Source organism: Pipra filicauda, unplaced genomic scaffold (assembly GCF_003945595.2).
Source record: "Pipra filicauda isolate LSUMZ 115617 unplaced genomic scaffold, ASM394559v2 scaffold90_size2875636_pilon, whole genome shotgun sequence".
Classification (NCBI taxonomy): Eukaryota; Metazoa; Chordata; class Aves; order Passeriformes; family Pipridae; genus Pipra; species Pipra filicauda.
The window spans coordinates 2,372,165-2,391,880 of record NW_024105098.1 but is presented as its reverse complement, the minus strand read 5'-3'; the positions used below and the strand labels follow the sequence as shown (position 1 = coordinate 2,391,880).

At 46.4% G+C, this 19,716-nt stretch overlaps 1 protein-coding gene across 2 annotated transcripts in view; it reads right to left on the bottom strand.

Moving 5' to 3' along the window:
• Positions 1-13,184, bottom strand: part of MAP3K13 (mitogen-activated protein kinase kinase kinase 13) — a 71,598-nt gene extending 58,414 nt beyond the window's left edge. For both annotated transcript variants that reach the window (XM_027724853.2, XM_027724850.2), the window contains exons 1-2: positions 13,112-13,184; positions 4,367-4,481 (exon numbers count right to left, since the gene is read on the bottom strand). The gene's annotated coding sequence lies outside the window, so the exon portion shown is untranslated. The remainder of the gene's footprint in view (positions 1-4,366; positions 4,482-13,111) is intronic.
• Positions 13,185-19,716: the final 6,532 nt, after the last annotated feature.

Sequence of the window (19,716 nt, the reverse complement as noted above, 5' to 3'; positions counted from 1 at the left end):
AAAGCCAGAGATTAAACTTGAGATTAAAAAAGATGCATCAACTCAGAGTGGTTAGATTTCAAGGAAAAATAAATTGTGGTAGCAGACATCAGAACACAGAACTGAGCAGCTTTCCAAACACAGCTATTCAAAATAACAGGCTCAGGCACCAGAGAAAGGAGACCAAGTCAAGTGGTAAATGAATTAAGTATAAGTTAATTGTGGTCCTTTATCAGTAAAATTAAACTTCTCCTTTACTTGGGAGCACTGAGCAAATGTTATTTTAATAGAGATGTAAGTCTGTTTCAAGATGGCAAGTGCAATGTGCTTGAGAAACAATATCTTAATTGATAAGGCAACATGTAGAGAGGCAATGCCACCTGGCAAAGCTACAGTTAACTGATTGCTGCACCCATATCATACCAGTCAGTATCTAAAAGTTATACATGATCAGAACTTAATCAAACACAATATTTAAATGTAGGAAAAATACACCATGTGAAAATATAACTGTTTTACTCTGCCAGCTGGAAAAACCACCACGGGAATCTGAAGCGATACCTCCTTTTCCCTCCAATGTGGATTTTATAGTTTATTCCCTTAACTAAATGTCAGCTCTGCTTAGCAAAAATTATTTTCTTAATAGCAGATCTTAATACAAGAAAAACATGCAGTGGCTTTTAGTGTGGACACTTACTCTCTAACAAAACTGGACTGGAGGTTCCACCTGGCACAGTAAGGTCCCAGAGCAGGAATTCCTGAAGTTTTGTTCATCTCAAGTTAATTACAGTGCAGTGGGTGAAGAGTTCACCTCGGGCTGATGCTGACTGTACACTGTGCCATTAAGTGGATCCTATCAGGCCACAGTGGTAATATTTCACATCCAGATGAAGCAAAACAAATGGTTCCCAACACAGCAACTGAAACATCCCAAAATGCCCACATATATCCAGCAGCCAAGCTGTCAAATCCACTGCTGGAACACTGGATATAAATTCAATGTGGGGATGAATCTGATGGATCTTCCCCCAGGAATTTGTGCCTCAGGCTGCTCACACTGCCTGTACCACAGCTGAGTTGCATCTACTGGGCTTTCAGTTCATACCATGGAACCCTCAGGAACTCCAGGAAAGAGAGAACCTCAGGATTAGCTGGACTTCAAGTGTCTCTAGAGGTGGCTGGGAGAGCTTCCCTTGGCAGAAAGGGATAAGCAAAGCCCTGAAGACAGTATCAGTAAAAGCAAAGGTGTAATTAAAAGTTGGTGCAGTTCTGCCCCACAGCTCTAGTCTCCAGTGGCCTGGTCAGCTCCCCCAAAATGGTCCCAGAAACCCAGCACTTGAAGTGTTCCCTGTCCCAGAGAAAATAAGGATGGCAACCGATTCTGGGTGGGCAGCATCATTCAATTTGTGAGTCTTTGCCCAAGGTTCAAACTGTCCATATTTGGTCCAGATTCGGGTTAAATTGATGGCACATTTTTCTCCTAATGAGATGAGAATTTTATCCAGAAACACTGAGACATTTTCAAATCCCATAAGGCCACAAGTGACAACATATCAGGGGCAGACAAGCAAGGGAAAGAAGCCACCAGGGACATCTACACCTATCCAGGGTCTTCCATACAGGACAGAAGACTGATTCAGTCTAATCCACATAAAAAATGGGCACAAATGCAGACTGTGGGCAAAACCAAGTGGTTATCCAAAACTGGAATGCATGCACACTGGAAGCCAGTCCTATGGTATGTGGGTGGGCCAGTGGATAACATGGCTTATTCCCTCCCTAGCAGAGCTTCCCAGTGAGCACAAACTCTTGAAGCCCCCTGTCCCCTCATGGAAGCTTCAGATCAGCTCAAGGAGACACCACCATACCATCATGTGTTGCCCAGAGAGGCTGTGGCTGCCCCAGCCCTGGAAGTGTTCAAGGCCAGGCTGGATGGGGCTTGGAGCAACCTGGTCTAATGAGTGGCACCCCTCCTCATGGCAGGGGGTTGGAACTGGATGAGCTTTAAGGTCCCTTCCAACCCAAGCTATGATCATTCCTGAACCACCCCCAGCTGCAGCAGCTGCCGGGGCACAGGGCTCTGAGCCCTGCCTGCAGCACCCAGCTGTGCTGACAGCCAGCCCAGCAGGAAGGAACTGCTGAGAGCTGCAGCTCCTGCCAGCCCTGGGCAGTTCGTGCTCCGGAGCTCCCGTGGGACCCGGGCAGGCACCTCCTGCCCTGCCCTGCCCTGCTCGGGGGATGCAGCCGGAGCAGGCACCAGACCCAGCTCGCAGGGCCATCTGGCAAACCACAATGCTGCCCCTGATCACGAGCCAAGAGTCAGAATCAACTGTTTTACTGGAAATATCTCCAAATATTTGCCAGCTCCCACTGAAAATCCACGCTGGAACAAGGCTGGAACAGCTCCCGGCTCCGAGGCAGGTGCCTCTCTCCAGCTGCACACCGTGAGAAGCCCCTGTGCTGACAAAATCTGCTGGGCTGTGATAGCAGCTACGAAAACAGCGAGTAAACAACACACAAGAAACAGGCACAAGTACTCGGAGCAGTATCAGGAATACCAGCACTGCCTGATATTTACTTAGTGACTCACAGAGAGGAGGATCCACCCCTTCAGGCTGATGAGAACAGGTAACAGAAGAGCGTATGAAGTCACTGGGAGCTCAGCTCCTCCTGACCTCGGAGAACAAAGAAGCCTTATAGCAGCAAAAAAATATCCTCTTTTCACTCTTCCCTTCTCTCTCTCTCCACCCTGCTGCCCAATCTTTCTCCACAGATTAAAGTGGCACTTTTCACAGGCTGGGAAAGCAGAAGAAAGAGGAAGAGAGCAAAAGGAAGAGGAGATATTTCTGTTCATCCACACAACAGAAAAATACAAACTCTACCAGAATAAATATTTCCAGGTGAGATTCCCTAGTTTTCCAGATTCTTTAGGCCAGAGGTTCACTGATAACATCTGAAGAGGACACTTGGAAAACAACAGTCAATATAAGAGAGCATTTTAGAACTTGCTAACACCTTTTACTTTGGGGCTTTCAGTTTTCCATCCTTTTATGCAGAGCTGTGCAGATTATACCAGACACCAAAGAGCACCAGTGATTGTGAACAGTATTTCCCTCTCCAGCCACAAGCTGTTTCTTCCTCATGTAGTAAAGTCCTCTAACACTGCATCTCCTCACCCCTCTGTCAAGTTCTACAACTCCTGAGAGGCTCTCAGTGCTACCAAATATACAGATATTTAAGAAACTCACATAACTAGTGAGACACAGCTGCAAATCTGCAAAACCACGGGGAAAAAAGTTCAGGCTGAATTTCTGCCAGGCCTTTTTCCTCACCCAGAAAAGCGTTTATGCACAAAAGGCCTGTGACACCAATGCTGAACATTTTAGGGCAATTCCTGTGCAGACAGAATGACAACTGACAGCCACCCACGTTTCACCACTTACTCTCCACTATTATCTCTGAGTCTACAGCTACTACTTGGTTCATACCAAAACATAGAAAAAATAGTTATCGATAAAGTAACCAACAGAAAAGCAAATTTATTAGCCTAATTAAAACATCAGAATTAAAACTGCTAAGCAGGCAAACTTAGGCTTACACGGCTTCCTTTTATACATTATTTATTAAAGAGAGAGTAAAGTCTAAACCAAGATATTTTAAACCTTAACTGTCTCAGAAACCCTGGTTTTATTTCAATGTTGAGCGCAGGACTTACGTAACATTTCCCATTTTGATTTCTGTTATTAAAGGATTTTAAAACAAAACTGCACGGTCACTGCCTACAGCCCGAAGGGGCTGAGTACAAAAATAACATAAGAGATACCACAACCTCTACAAAATACAATTTTGATTTAATTTCATTCGAGCATTATGTTCCTTACTTTGGGGAAATTACTTTATCATCTTTGATAACAAGCACTCTTCTTCAGCTCTTCTGAACACTGAAAACATCATCTGAGGTACAACTGGAACGGCACTTGAAAATGCCTTGTGTAATTTAATACATTCACCAAACTAAACTGAAGTTTGCCTTACAAACTTAACTTTCTCATCCTGCAAATAAAGCACCTGCATTTTCTCCACTCACCAAAAAATACCCATGTTCCCAATGGCTCACCTCTTTCACTAAGCACTCCAGCTTTTTCAAGGGTTTCCAAATTAACAGTAATAATAATTCACTGGTACGGTGGAAAATATTCCCTACTTCCTCCATACTTCTCCCAGTAATAAAATACATCTTTTCACAAGCACATTTCCATGGGCTGTGCCAGCCCAGAGAGGCAGTGTCAGGCTAAGCTGAAACGAGGATGGATCTGTCTTTGGGAATACTGATGCTCAAGGCCCAAGACATCACACAGCTCATCTGTCACATAGAAAACCTACTCACCTTCAAGACATGTTATTTTCCTGGAGAAAAGTGTGAGTAGGCTCATTTTGGAAGATGTAATGGTCCATCAGTTTTTGTCCTTAAGTCTCTCTGCTCTTCCTCTCAAACTGGTGCTCTGGAGATATAAAAAGAACATCAATTTAAACTATGGCTCAGATAAACATTAGATTTTTCCTGCTTTTTACCAGGCCCACTGAAAGGTCACCTGAAACCCATCTGATGAGGCCAGCCACTGAATTACTCTTGTCTTATCTCAGAGAAGGCTGTAAGGAATTATTTCCTGCTACCCTCACAGCTTACACATCTGCCATCTCCATTACAGCAGCATATTGAGAATTCATCCTAAAGGTTGGGAATGGGCAGGGGACTTAATAAAAGTCATACTGGTGCCAGAACTGAGAATTACACTGTGCTATCAGAAGTCCCTTTTCACCTTGCCTGCTACATTTGACATACTGACATATTAACTACACTTAGGTTTATCTCAGAAGCCCAAACATGAACTTCTTGCTGAATTTTGCCTTGATGATTGATTACCTTCCTTAACCTCAGAGACACTTGGTTCCAACTGTACAGCACAGCCAGGGCACTTCTTAGCCTGCCTGCGATTAGGAAGAGTTTGATATAAGTTTGGAAAAAAAAAACAAAAGGCAAAGCAAAAGCACTGGGAGTGTGTAAGAGCAAATGCCACATTAGAAGCAATTTCCCTGGCAGTCCCATTTTGCAGCCAAAATAATTAGATCACTAGCAAGAAACATCCCAAGTAGATCAGTGGTGCGTTACGAGATTAACCAAGGTCATGTTCTCTTACATCTGGCTTTTTAAAAAGATTCCTCCCCAAAAAACTTAACCCTAGGGCTCCATCCAAATTAAGAATTCACTGTTGATGTACATCAATACAAACCAAATCAAAGCATTCCATAGCCTGTCAAGTGCTGACTGCCCAAGGAAAAGCCACATGTCTTCTAAGCGAGGGAAATCTGCATTTGAGAGCCACCTAGACTCTGTGACTGCTGCTGCTGGGTGTTCAGAGATAACTGCCAACTCATTAAAATCCAGCATTAAAAGTTTATTAAATATGCAAACATTAATGGAATTGGACTAGCAGCTACTCAGGCAGATAAAATTTCAACCCAGCACATCCTGCAGTTCCCGTTATCAATACTGAGTCCTTTTGGAAGCATCTGTGAAAGAATCACAAAGCTGCTCAAGGCTCCAACTCCTTCAGATTACTCAGGTCACACTCTCAAGGTCCTCACTAGCCAGGAAAAGACACCTCCTTCCCAATAATTACAGCTTGGTATTATTAATTACTGTCCATTTCCACTTTCACACACTTCACTGCTTGAGATGCAAAGTGTCCCCAAGAACTTTTTCCCCCTTCAGGAATATCCACAGGGCAAGTCTTACAACCCCCTTTGCAGGCTCACAGGCATGGAGGTCTTGCATATATCCCAAACTCAGTCCTTTCAATTTGCTGTTAGAGTTTGAAAGAACTACAAAAAGAGGAGTAGAGTGTCAAACAGACAATACAGATTAAAGTGCTTAAAGGCACCTCTCTTGAACTGTCAGGTAACTTCACACATGCACAGCGTGTGTGTAGAGCTCTGCTTGGAGCTCCCTCTCACAGCTCTCTCAAAACAAGTGTCAGAGTCCTCCCTGCAAGCAGCAGTCTCAGTACATTTTGCCCCACAAAGTGCAGTTTCATTCCTGGATGACTCTGCAAAGTCCCTGTGCTTGGTGAGTGTCTCAACAAACCTCCAGGTTTTTGCAGTAGAGTGACATCAGACTTGGAAGTGTTCTTCACTAATGCTATCAGCATAATCTGAGCTAGCCCGGGGGAAAGGAGGACAAGGAATATCTCTCATCACACAGAGCATAAACAAGCTCCTAAGAGTCTCTAATGTACCTCCAAGTCACTCTGGCAATAGCCTTGCTCTCTCAGTAGTAGCTTCAAAGAATGACTGGATGATTTAATCCTCCATTTATGGGGGAGGGGGGAAGTCCTCTCAACATATAAGTGTGGTCTAGCACCTCTGTCCTGGAGATGTGAGGTTTCAGCAAAAAGATTGAAATGAAATCCTAGGGAGCAACTTGGAAATAGCATGACTTAGCAGGGAAGAAGGGAAATGAAGGAGTATGAAGTCCTGTCACCTCCAAAGAAAACACTGAGCTCCTTGAGCACAACGAGGCTGAGCAGGTTCTTTATTACCACCTTTCCTGGTACACACTGGAGAAGAGAGGGCTCTTGGAATTGTCAAGAACTTCCCAGCACCAGCCCACGAGACACAACACAAACCTGAAGTTAGGGTTTTCTTTCAGTCCTGCAACCATATGGATCTCTCAAAATAGAAGGTTCAAGGATGCCTCGGCCAGGAGGGAATCAACAAAATCCCCCATCAATCATCTGATGCAACACCAGGTGTCACGTGTGGTAAACCCTTGAGCAGCCTGCAGTCTGAGGTCAGACATACAACAGCCTCCCACTCCACGAACCAGGATCCCTGGGCTCAGATTTACACTTTCCGAAAGAGAACCGATACTTCCTGTTGGAAAAGAAGGCAAAGAGACTTCACAGCAATCTGGGTTCTGAAGATGGCACTGACCAAATCTCACACCTGGATTCTGGGGAATGACCTTGGCTGCTTCAGGGTGTTCAGAACCCCCAGGAAAGCAGCCAGCTCACAGTGCTGGTCCCCAGGCCAGCTATTGCCTAACAAAGCAAAGGAAAACCCAGACAAATCCTTTCATCTCTTAAGACACGTCATGATGACTTTCTGTTGCAGATTGTATATTCTGGCCCCAGACACAGGGGGAAAAGTGACTGTGCAAACATTCCCTAAGGCTCCAAGTGCTAGAAGGCTTCAATCCAGGTCTGCCCTCAGTGGCCAGCCTACTGAGCTCCTCAACTTAACTGCACTAAACAGAGCCTATCAACAGCTTGGATCATCTCTCCCCAGAGAGCTCCTGCCCCCAGGAACAGGCAATGGATGACTGCACACAAAAATAATACCTGTATCTTACAGCCAGCACCTTTCTCTGCCCATCAGGCTGCAGGAGGAGGCTCTAGCCAGGAGAACACCCCAAATCAGTGAAGCAGCACCAGTATTTCCTCCCCCTAGAGACAGGAAAGTACATCCAGACCACAGGACATTGGCACCTCGAGGAATATAAATAACCCATTAAAGGAGTGCTCTGTTTCTAAAGGAACCAGGAAGGTCACAGTACTCTGTGTCAGGTGTATGACACACTGACTGCACCCAGGAAAAGAGGAGTCCTTCCAGCAATCCTGTCGCTAAAGAGTCCTTCCAGCAATCCTGTCGCTAAAGCAACCTTTAAACACGCTCATTCCCAAAGGAGTGTCCTGATGCCACTGAGCAACGTGGTGAACTTCAGGTTGTTACAAGGAAAAACAGGTAGAAAACAAATGATTCTATGAAAACTAAGGCATCCCTGAGGCCCCAGACACCACCAGCAAGAGACTCCAGCACCATTTCCTCCACCAGCACTGAGGGGCTGGGCTGAGTTGAGGTCTGGCTTCCCCAGAATCCACCAGCACTGGATACACAGCATGAGTGGGAAACTCCTCCTTGAGGGATACCTGAGCAGTGCAGAAAGGGGGAAGGATAAAATGGAGAGGAAATTCCATCCCCTTTAGCACTGAGCCATCCTGCCACAGACCAAAGGCCACAACTGTAGTGGCCACAGCACCAGGCACCCTCCAGGAGAGCGACAATGCATCCGGACAAGACAGGCTGGCACTGTGATCCGGAGAGGTGGATGCTGAGGATGTTGACCTTTATCCAGGAGTCACAGGGCAAATCTGTTGAGCTAAGATAGGAGCAGCCACAACTTACAAGTCTCTGAAATGTGCACAAGGTGTTTCCTGGCAACAATAACAAACTAAGAGAGCAAAATGAATGCTTTCTCAGCAGTTAGTTGTCGGGTGACCTCACTAACACCCCCTTGGGATCCCCTCTGACAGAACCACCACCACCAGCTGACCCAGCACAGTGACACCAAAGCTGACTCTGCTCAGCTGCAAGGCTGAATGCCCTGACCACCTTCTCCCCGAGGGAACCCCAAAAATAGCTTTGCTAACTCAAGGCAGCCTATGCCTGAAAAAACCACAGGCAGGGGCCTCTGTTCACAGCTCCCACCACAGCAGTTCCCTTGCTCTGTAGATGGATGCAGGGAGAAATGTAGGCCACACATGTAGAGAAAAAGAGTTATCCAGAGTTCAAAGATGCCAGAGATCCCATTGTCAGAGTCAGGAAGTGAATGGCCATTAAAACAGCCTGCAAGTGCTGGGGTACAGCTCAACACGAGCCAAAAGGAAAAACACTTAATCAGAAAGTGAAAAAGTTGTGGTGTTTATCCCAACTAAATTGCCTGGTGAATCATTAAAGAAGAATCTTTGTGATGTAACTATTCAGACTTAGACAAAGAACTCTTGTAATTAGCCCTCAAGTAATCCTCTGGCCACCATCTGGAGCTCAGCCTAAATCTTGACCTCAGTCACACCAAGCAGCCACACATCTGTGACACACACCTGAAAGTGAGTCACACCACAACACAGTACTCACAGAGTGGAAAAATTACAGGAATGCTAAAAACTTGAGCCACTTTTTCCTCTACAGGTTCTTCAATTCACACCCATCACACTTTAGGAAACAGTTTCAAAGATAAGAAGTTAAAAAACAGGATTCATCAACCCAATCCTGAATCGAAAACAAAAGGTTTCTTCCATTGAAACCTCAGTTTGTAGCAAACAAAGTTGACACATGACATACCCAACCTTCTTCCAGTAACACAGGAGAAAAATCTTCCTAGAACCAGATTCTGACAGGAAAAAGACGACTTCAAGATATAAAATAACTTATTCCCCCACATAAAAACAGCTCAAAATATTTTTACTGTTAAAGGATGCAGAAATTCCTTTGCCTAAAGCACTATAGATTACTTTTTGCTTGTTTTTTTTTTTTTTGTTACCAACCTTCTGATTAGTTTGAAATTCCTGTTCCCTACAAGCAAATAAGAAAGTCTATAAGATGCCTCCCATGCACAAAGCCTCTTAGCTGGAAAAAAGAAAGTTTTTTTGAATATAGGGCTCTGTGTTGCTCCCCACAGCAAAGCAGTCAAAAATGCTACACACCACATCCTGAACAAAACTTATCTTCTCAGTTCCAGAGGGATTCTATTTGCAATGAAGTTCAGCGAGCAGATTTCAGACCCTTGCAAGAAAGCTTACAGCAGCAAGGAGAGAGGGATGGAGCACGCTGGAAATGCTGAAACAGTTATGCTTAGTTCATATCTGAAAGCAAATCTCTGCAAGAACGAGAAATGTTTATTTTTTCAGGGGATCACGTGGCCATAAGGCACAAAGAGCCTTCTGTGGTGGGAGGCACAGTCCCAGAGCCGAGACCTCCTGCCAGCTGGGCTCCTGGCACACACCACTCCTGCCAGCCAGAGGCACCAGGATGAATAAGGGCAAGATTAGAAAGGACCACCAGGCTTGGCACCGACAGTGAGACCCCAAATTCTAGTTATTTCACTACAGAGAGACAGACAAGACCCATGGCCAGGTACAAATGTGGTTATCCATTCACATCATCCAGCAGAGACTCCCAACCCTCTTCTGGGACCATTCCCCACATCCAGACCGGCTCTAGTTTGGTAGAGGGTGATGTTAAGTGATTATATTTGCCACAATACCTTTCTCCTGGCTGCAATTTCAGCAAGGATTACCCAAGACCAAAGTCCTACACAGCAAGTCAATATTTAACTGGAGCGCTGCACTGCTGAGACCCACCTGGAATATTGGATATAGGAGCTTATTAAAGCTTACACTGTCATTTCTACCAAAAAAAAATTATAAAAGCAAGTTATCTTCTCCATCACAAGTTATGAAGGTAAATTCTATAGAGACAGCAGTTAGATTCAGCTTTAATAATTCTAATAAGGGACCTAAAAGAAAATATTTCCATGAAATGAGCCTAAACAATGGCACTTGTAAACTGCAGAGCAGATTCAAGGCAGGGTCAGGAGACCCACTGCAAAAAGCATTTAAAAGTAAACCACACCAAGGTCTGGAAACTCAGCACTTGCTCCAGAAGCAGTATTTTAACAGTGCAATTAAGTCATCAAACTATGTCGCAGAGGCTTATATAAAACTCTTGGACACTACCAGGAGAAGCATTTATTCTCCACAAAATACCTGAGTAAAATCTGTGAGCTGCTGTACCAACACAGACTTTAAAATAACACAATAAACAGTGATTTTTTTTTTCAGTTAATTGTTCTTAGCCTTGGTGAAGGTGGCCAAATTGTTTATATTCAACAAACATTCTCTGCATGCATCTGATGTAATTTTTGCCAGTAGTCTCATCTCTTATCATCTTTTTGGACAGAGATCTTTCTGATGTGAGAAACAGCTGTTAAAATACAGTTCAGACCGAAACCGAGCAACTGAGAGTAATTTCTTGTTTCCTACATCTGTTTCAATTCTTCATCCACCTGTTCTCTGTGTCTAAATGTGATTTCTTTATTTATTGTTAGCATTCCCATCTCTACGTTTAGCAAATACTGTTTTTGTTCTCTAAACACGAGCATCTGTTTTAGCAGTGATTCCAGTGGAGTTATTGGTGATCACCACCACAGGTAAAATGATAAAAATTCTCCAGTTCTACATTTCTAATGCTTCAAAGGTACCAGTTTGGTCACCACCCAAAGGTGAATTTTTTTCAGGAAACAAAAGAGAAGTATTTCTACAGTGAAAAAGTGGAGGGAGGGGGCTGAGGGTATGGGCCACTTTAGGAAATAGGGAGATAAACCGTAATGCACAGCTCTCATCCAAAAAACTCCGAAGTAAAATAACAAAGTAACATCACCAAAGAGCCAAACCACAAACACCAGGCCTGTCCAGGGAAGCGCAGCCTCAGGGAACACTTTCAGGAGCAGCTTAAGTGATTTTGATCCCTGAACTGCCTGATGGGCAGACGTGCTGGATGCACCAGCCTAGGTACAGACACAGCTCCACAGATTCCATTTCCATATGGTGCTAATTGGGAGGTGAATCCAGCCCACCACACAACCACTTACTCCTGTCCATGAGAACTAAGGAAAATAGACAAGCAGAGGGCTGGAAAAGAGGTGCACAGGGTCCCACTTTTCCGGAGTAATATAATATTAAACCTGTTCCTGAAATTCTACACTTCCTGATACATATAGTTACCACGAAAAATGCAAGTTTTCACAGCTCTAATGCCTCCTTGGAAAATCAAATCAGGACTCAAATCCATCCCGGAGTGAATGCAGAAAGTATTTACCTTGATTTTTTTGCTCTGCTTTGAGAATGAGATCAGTATGTTAAGATCATTCTATCTCTGAACTAGTAAAACTACAGGATAAAAGAACAACAACTGCAAGTGAGGCCTCAGCAGTTTCCAGCAGCAAAACCCCCAAAAACTCAAATAAGAAAGGAGGCAGGTTTTTGTCTGTTTTCTCAGAAGGTCTTATTTTCTTTGCACTAAGCCTGAAAGTGTTACTTACAGCCACCTCCATCCACTTAGCAAAAATAAGGTAGAGGTATGAGATTCTGCCCTGAGAAGTGCCCTTCCCTACAAGAAGGTTGCCATAGAATCATGGAATTGTTTGTGTTGGAATAGACCTTAAAGATCATCCAGTCCCACCCCTGCCATGGGCAGGGACACCTTCCACTAGCCCAGGGTGCTCCAAGTCCCGTCCAACCTGGCCTTGGACACTTCCAGGGATGGGGCAGCCACAGCTTCTCTGGGCAACCTGTGCCAGGGCCTCCCCACCCTCCCAGGGAAGGATTTCCCCCTAAAATCCAATCTAAATCTTCTCTCTGTCAGTTTGAAGCCATTCCCCCTTTCCTGTTATTCCAGCCCCTGCCTTTCCTCACCAATTTAAGTGCTGCACTTCTCTGGGCTAAACCAGATACTCCAAGTGAAACATCCGCAAAATCCATCCCTTCCACCCTCCCAAACTGCTGCCAGGTGAGAGTAGCATCAAAATTCCTACACTTATTATTATTTTACCGAGCAGGGCACAAAGCCATAGAAGCCCGCACTGATTTTTGTTGTTGTCAACGGCCCCCGGGCCGTTTTCCTCAGACGGGATTAGGACAGACAGCACAGGTTTATCTCCGCTGGGATCTGCTCCAGGTTCCGCCTGGAGATTGACTCCGACGCTTCCTCCTGCCCGGGCAGCGGAGATAACGTGACTGTTCACCCGCCTCGAAAGAGGCATCGCCCGCACCTCGGCGGTGCCACGGGAGCAACTCCGGCTGCTCTTTAAAATGAGGAAAAAGTCCTTTTTTTTTTTACGTATCTAACACACAAGCGCGGGAGCCCCGCGCCTGAAAACAGGAGCGGGCAATTCCCGGCTCAGCCAGGGCAACGGAGAGGACGCACCGGGGAGCACCGGGGCGAGCACAGCGCCCTGAGCGCCGCGGTAACCGAGCACCCCGATACCCCGAGCACCTTGATACCCCGAACACCCCGATAACTCTGAGCATCCCAATACCCGGGCACTTCAATACCTGAGCATCACATTAACCGAGCACTCCCTAACCCAGGCACGCCGACAACCCTGAGCACCGCAATACCCGGAGCGCCGCGTTAACCGAGCACCCCGTACCCTAAGCCCTCCCGGCACCCCGCTCCCTAAGCCCCCCCGGCACCCCGCTCCCTAAGCCCCCCCGGCACCCCGTACCCCGCTCACCCCCGTTAGCCGCGTCCCCGCCGGCGCGGCCGCTCCGCCCCGCGCGCTCCCGCACACGTCACCTCCGGCACCGCGCCGCTGCGGGCGGCCTTTAAACGCGGTGGGCGGGGCCTGAGTGAGGAGCCTGGGCGTGGTCTGAACCAGCGCGGGCGGGGCTGAATGGGGTGTGGGCGTGGTCTGAACTAGAGTGGGCGGGGCTGAACGGGGTGTGGGGGTGGTCTGAGGGAGCATGGGCGGGGTCTGATGGTGTGTGGGCGGGGTATAAGGGGGAGTGGGCGGGGTTTGAAGGAATAAGGGCGATGTCTGAGTGAGAGTGGGCGGGGTTTGAGTCGCCATGGGCGAGGTCTGAATGGAGAGCGCGGGCGGAGTCTGAGGGGGCGTGGGCGTCGTCTGAGATACGTGGGCGGGGTCTGACGGGGCGGGGGCGGGCTCCGAGAGAGCGCGGGAGAGGTCTGAGGGGGCACGGGGAGTCTGAGGGGGCACGGGGGGTCTGAGAGGACGCGGGCACAGTCTGAAGCACAGTGGGCGAGGTCTGAAGGGAGAGGGAGGGCGGAGCCTGAGGGGGCGGGGTCTGAGGAGGGGCGTGAGCGAGGTCTGAGATGGTGAGTGGGCGGGATCTACTGTGGAGTGGGCGTGGTCTGATGGGCGCTGCTTTGGGCGGGGCCTGATGGGCAATAGGCGGGGTCTGAGAGAGCCGGGGCTGTGGAGTGAGGGGCGGTGGGCGGGGCCTGTGGGAGCGCGCGGGCGGTGTTTGGGCGGGGACTCGTGAGGGGCCGGTCCCGGTCGGGTCCCCCCTTTCCAAGGGCTCAGTGACAGCAGCCCCGACAGTCTGAGATTACCGGCCAGGACGCTGGGGATGAGTTAAAACACCGCCTCCCGGGCCAGACTGAATATTAGGACGCGAAGCTTTGGCAGATGCTTTTAACGTTGTACTTTACCGCCGGACACAGAAGAGTTTCTTCAGTGCTACATCGACGACTCTGGAACGGAGAGCAGAAAGATTTATTGATTACATGTATCTTTTTATCGCCCTCATTGACATTGTTACCATCTCCTCCAAAAAACGTCCCTCTACAGTGACTTGTGTCGCTTTTATTCCTTGTACGAACATTTATGTTGCACCTCAGTCTTCTGTATCCCTCGGCTTGTGTTCTTCGTTCCCGACTCCTCGCGTTATTCCAGAGGGTTGGATAGCCCCGTGGCAACGCCAGAGCAGCACAACAGCACCTTGAGCCACGCGTGAATGCTGTGAGTGAGGGACTGTCCCCGTGGTCTTTGTCCTGGGGTGTTTCCATGCCTCCCGTAGTGTTTCAGCTTGCTCCTAGGGACACCCACGCTGTTTGGGAATGGGATACTTGGAGCACTAGGAAAGCTTTCTGAAATTGCTCTGCATTTCCCTGTTTCCTGCCAGTCAGTTTGACGGTGGGATAGGGAAAATGGAGTAAATTAAAAGGGCAAAGATGAACACTGACATCCATATTACTATTTATAGGGATGACAGCAAGCATCCTTTGCTGGCTTGGGCCTTTTTTGGATAAAGTGCTGCATTGCTTTTGGTGATATCGTCCACTGTAAAGCAGCACCTGTGGTATGAACACACACACACACACAGAGAAATAAAAAAGGCAGCAACACCAGTATGGCAGCACTATTTTAAAGAATCCTGGATCACACTCCCCACTTTCATTTCTCCCCCAGTGGGAGCTGTGACAGCCACGTCCATCACACTGTGATTTGCACACTAAAACACAAGGGAGGTTTGCTGCAGGTCACTGGTAGTCTGGGAACAGCTTTCCCAGAGAAGCTGTGGCTGCCCCATCCCTGGAAGTGTCCCAGGCCAGGTTGGACGGGGCTTGGAGCAACCTGGGCTAGTGGAAGGTGTCCCTGCCCATGGCAGGGGGTGGCACTGGATGAGCTCTAAGGTCCCTTCCATCCCAACCCTTTCCATGATTCTACCCCTCCACAGACTTGTTTTGTCTTGTACCATCCCAACAGGAAGGTCTCTCCCTGCACAAGCAATACCACGGCTTGCCAGGAGGTGTTGCTTTGAAGCCACGCAAATATCTGAGCTTAACAATCATGAAATACCCACAGACTATTGAAAATAACTGACAGATGCTTTTTTCTGGCAGACAGAAATCAAAGCCCTACCTTTTAAGTGGCAATTTTTGCTTAAGACAATTTAAATCTGAAATGCATAGAGTAGTACAGAGGGAGATAAATGCTGAACAGGTGACCCTCTCACTGGGAAACACTGTGGGTTTGAACACTGCTAACAAATATGTTAGACCAGCTCTATGTGTGCATGGCTTTGTGTTTGCAGGTCTGGATGTCAAAATATGTAGAAATGCAGACCAGGTCTGATGCAGTGGGGAATTTTAGAGGGGTGACTCTGGGTTTCAAGAAGCCAAGGAGCAGAGTGAAGACTCAATAAGGCAAAACTTCTTCAAGGCCAGGTTGGAGCAACCTGTTCTAGTGGGAGGGGTCCCTGCCCATGTCACAAGATGAGCTTTAAGGTCCTTTCCAACCCAAACCATCCTGTGATTCCATGCAAACAGCTGCCCTGCTCACAGAGCTGGGTCACTGCTCTCCACTCCTGCACACACACATTTTAAAGGCAGATGAGCCCTTTGTTTCTAAGAGGGAGTGCAGAGTTGGATATACAACTGTTCACCTACATATTAAGTTTTAACTACATATCAACAGTGTCAAAGTTAATTATGTATTTAATTATGCCCAGCCTTCTTTTACAAAATGGAACAGGAGGCAAAGTTTCCAAGACATTTAAAACCTTTTTTTTCACTAAAGGAAAAAACTCCTCAAAGGATACCCAGCAAGGAGGAAAAGTTCTTAAACATGTCTTTGTCACATCAAGCTGAAACCACCTCCGTGGCTAAAAGAAGCTGAGGCTCTTCAGCAGAAATTTCAAGTCTGGAATAGGATGATATTCCAGAGCCCTCAACATGCCTTGCTGTGTGGATGTCATTGCCACACTTGCTCCAGCTGTGCCTTTCAAAGAGCTCCATGAACCAGCCCTGAGGTGCTGAACTCCAGCTCACTGAGGCCTTGGAAGGCTGGTTTGTGGAGGCAGTTTGGAAAAAGGCCTTAGAGTTAGCAGAGGAGGACTCCTCAGGGTGGGATAACCAAAGAAGCCTTTGGAAACTGTTTTATGGCCAGATGTTTACTAGTATTGGTTTTCACCACAGATGAGGGGGCAGAGGACAGAGTACTGGACAGAAGATTATAAAGATGAGGAGATCAATAGCTCTTTTTACAGGAAATAATTTTTTTTAAAGCCAAAAGAAAAATTTTACAAGCCATAGCTATAAAAAAAAAAGCAGAAAACAGTTGGTGGTGGATTTAGCTGGCCCTCCAAGCCATTGTTTAAACACCAGGGTGTAATTCAGGCCTGATGTTTAGACCTGCTGCTGTCAAGAACAAGCAAGTTTTCAGAGTTCCTGCCCCTGTCAGCACTGTGACCGTGGGTTTTACCACAAACCTCTGCTCAGATTGCACAGTAGAGCTCATTAGACCTCCCATATTCCTCAGAGGTTGTTTCAGCAGAAATACTCTGCTCCTCCAGCTGGGACATCAGTGTAGAGCCTCCTTTCCCAGTGCCTCTGGGGTCAGAAGTAGGCAGGGTTTGCACAAAGAGTCAGAGAAGCATTTCCCAGGGATTTTTGTTCTGTGTGAATAAGGCTATAGCAAATCAAGCTGCATCTTCCTGAGTACCTTGCAGCAATGAAACACTGGAATAAAAATTAAGCCAAGCCTCCTATAAATAAAGTACTTGATTGTAACATTCAACACTTCCTGAACAGGCTGATGATCCCAGGAGGTTGTAGGAGACTTGACACATTCATGTTGCTCCTGCTCGGGAAGAAGCAGGAATATTCCTCTTTTACCACAGCACGTTCTGATGGGTTCAAAAGACAAAACACCACATTCACATCCATTGAAATCTGTCCTTTGGTGAGGAAATCTGTCCTCATTTCCAGTTCTAGTAATGGAATTTTTAGGGATTTGACATGGAAATTGTTTGAGAAGCCTTTTTCCAAGCTGGTGCGGGTGCCATGTGTATTTTCTGATCACTACCTCTACAGTGTAGTCAACAGAGCAGTAATCAGAGGGATCTGGAATAGTGGGATCTCCTCTTTTCTGGCAGGCCTAGGGCTGGAGGAGCTGCCACCCTGTCCCGTGGTGTCACAGCCCACAGCTGCCTTCCAGCAAAGCACAAACTGCCAGGCAGTCACTGAACAGCTTTAGGACAGAAAGGCTGGGAGGGACCTCCACGAGCTCTTGGGGAAACACAAAAGTTTCCAGGAACAACCTGGCCCGTCCTGATTACACGGTACTAAAGCTGAGTGCACCCCCAGGCTCTGCAACCTGCACCCCTCCCCATGCTCAGGACCAGCCCTGATGGAGCAGAGCTGCACAACCTTGGGTCTCACTGCCATGAAAACTTGCTGGGAGAGGGAAAAGCAGGCCTGTGCCACGCACTCATCTTCCTCCACTGCTCTGGGAGCCGGATTTAAGCACTTGGTCCTTGTAAAACTCCAAAGACTTTAAATTTCTCTGCTGTACACACTGAAATGCATTTCTTCTTCTCACTACCAAACTCCATTTATCTTGAAGGAAAAAGAGGAAAAAAAAAAGGCAAGCATAAGGTTTACAACAATATGCCTTAAACATTTACTGGATCCTTTCCATGGCACTGTAGAACTTTCTTCTCTTTTTTTTTCTCTATGAGCATTCTTTTCCTGGCTCAGAACGGGCCTAGTTTATCACAGCTACAGCAGCTGTATTATTAAAGGACAAATAAACGAGGCCTGTAAATTTTAAACACAAAGTACAACTCAGAACGATCTTTGGTTTCATCCTGGTTAATAAAAACACAACAGGCCAGGTAGCCCTTCAAGGCATCGTTTGCACCATTTCTATAAACTCCCAAAACACACTGTTCTACAAACAGGTGGCAGAGTATTATCCCTGGTTTGGGTTGGTTTTTTAACATTACACAATAAATGACAGAAGAGCTGTACTGATCCACTACAACACCTATTGCAATAAAGTTTATATAAAAGCAAGAGATATATAAAAGTAACCCATAAAGGTTGCTTTGAGTGTAGGACCTTTCAGTACACATAAATCAAGTTCTAAAATTATCTACTCCTGTTCCAGACCAGGGAAGGAGCTGTAGCCATTCTGCCCAGGGGCTGGCTTTTAAAAGCCAAAAGACATAAAGGAGAGACTATAGATAACAATATAGATAGATAGATATAAAAAATAGAGAGAGATATCAAAACATTTCAAGTTAACATTCCACAACAAGCTGATCAGAGTAAAACACACATAGCTGAAACCAATACCCTACAACCCATGGGAAAAGCCAGCCCTTATTGCACACCTGTGTCTGGGAGAAGCACCAGGGATGGACAGCCAGGCAGCAACAGAACCATGCAAAAAGCCATCAGTTCCTCAACATCCCGGAATTTTCCCTCTGAACAACCTTCTCTCTCTCTCTGAAATGACCTTTAGTGTGAAGGATATATTTTGTAACACTAGAATCTACTTTCCCCCCTCCTACATTTTAGCTACTTTTGCAAGTTGATATTTTTTTAAGGAGGATTTTACCATGTTGGAGAGTTTCCCCCTTCCTCACTCCATGAGTTAATTAGTTCACATGCTCAGTCTTTCCCTTCTTTTGGGCTGGTGGGTTCCTTGGGTTGATGGTCATGATCTGCCCCCACCTGAATTACCTTTTACCCAGTCAGAGCTGATTCCAGCACAGCTGCTGATTTGGCTTTATCAGTTTTTTCCTTACCTTGAGGATTCCACCAAATGTCTTTGTGGCCTGTAACTGTCCCGCTATCAGTGGCACATCCTTCCCCAGCTTTGTTAACCCCCAGGTCCGAAATCACTGAAATATGTCAAGCCTTAACAAGGCAGTTCTACCAAAAAGTAATTTGTCTTTCCAACCCCTAGAAACGTCTCGTGGGTTAAATCTCCCTTCTTGCTGATTAGGCTTGAAAGTGTACAAAGACCAAACATCAAAGAGCATCCTTTCCTAGGAAAGGTTTTACATATTCCACATTTTGCAACAGCAGCAGAACCACCGCTTTCTTAGGCTGGTCTCGAGCACAGGAGGTCCAAAAGATGTCTTGCACCCTGCAGGTCTGGGAGTCTTACATGTCTACTTCATCTAAACTCATCAAGTCACTCCAAGTTTCTCATGATAATTAGTGAGGATGTAAAGATGATTTTACCTCACTTCTAAATGTTGCAGCAGAGTGAGCATTGCCAGCTGCAATGTAGATGTAACAGAAGAGCAGCAGCTTTCATTCCCTCTTCATGCTCTTACTTGCCTCTTTCGGCTTCTTTTTAACAAACTTTCTCATTTATAAGTCAAGCACAACTGCAGTGGGTTTTTGCTGGCTTGTGAACAGACACTGAATACACACTATGGTCCCTGTTACCCAACAGCTCTTTAACTGCAGATGTTTAGAAGGGGTCTATGGAAAGCCAAAAGCACCTAAGTTTTTTCAAAACACATGGAAAAGGAACATTTCAGGGGCTCCTACAGACGGGTGTTTGACTTTAGTTTT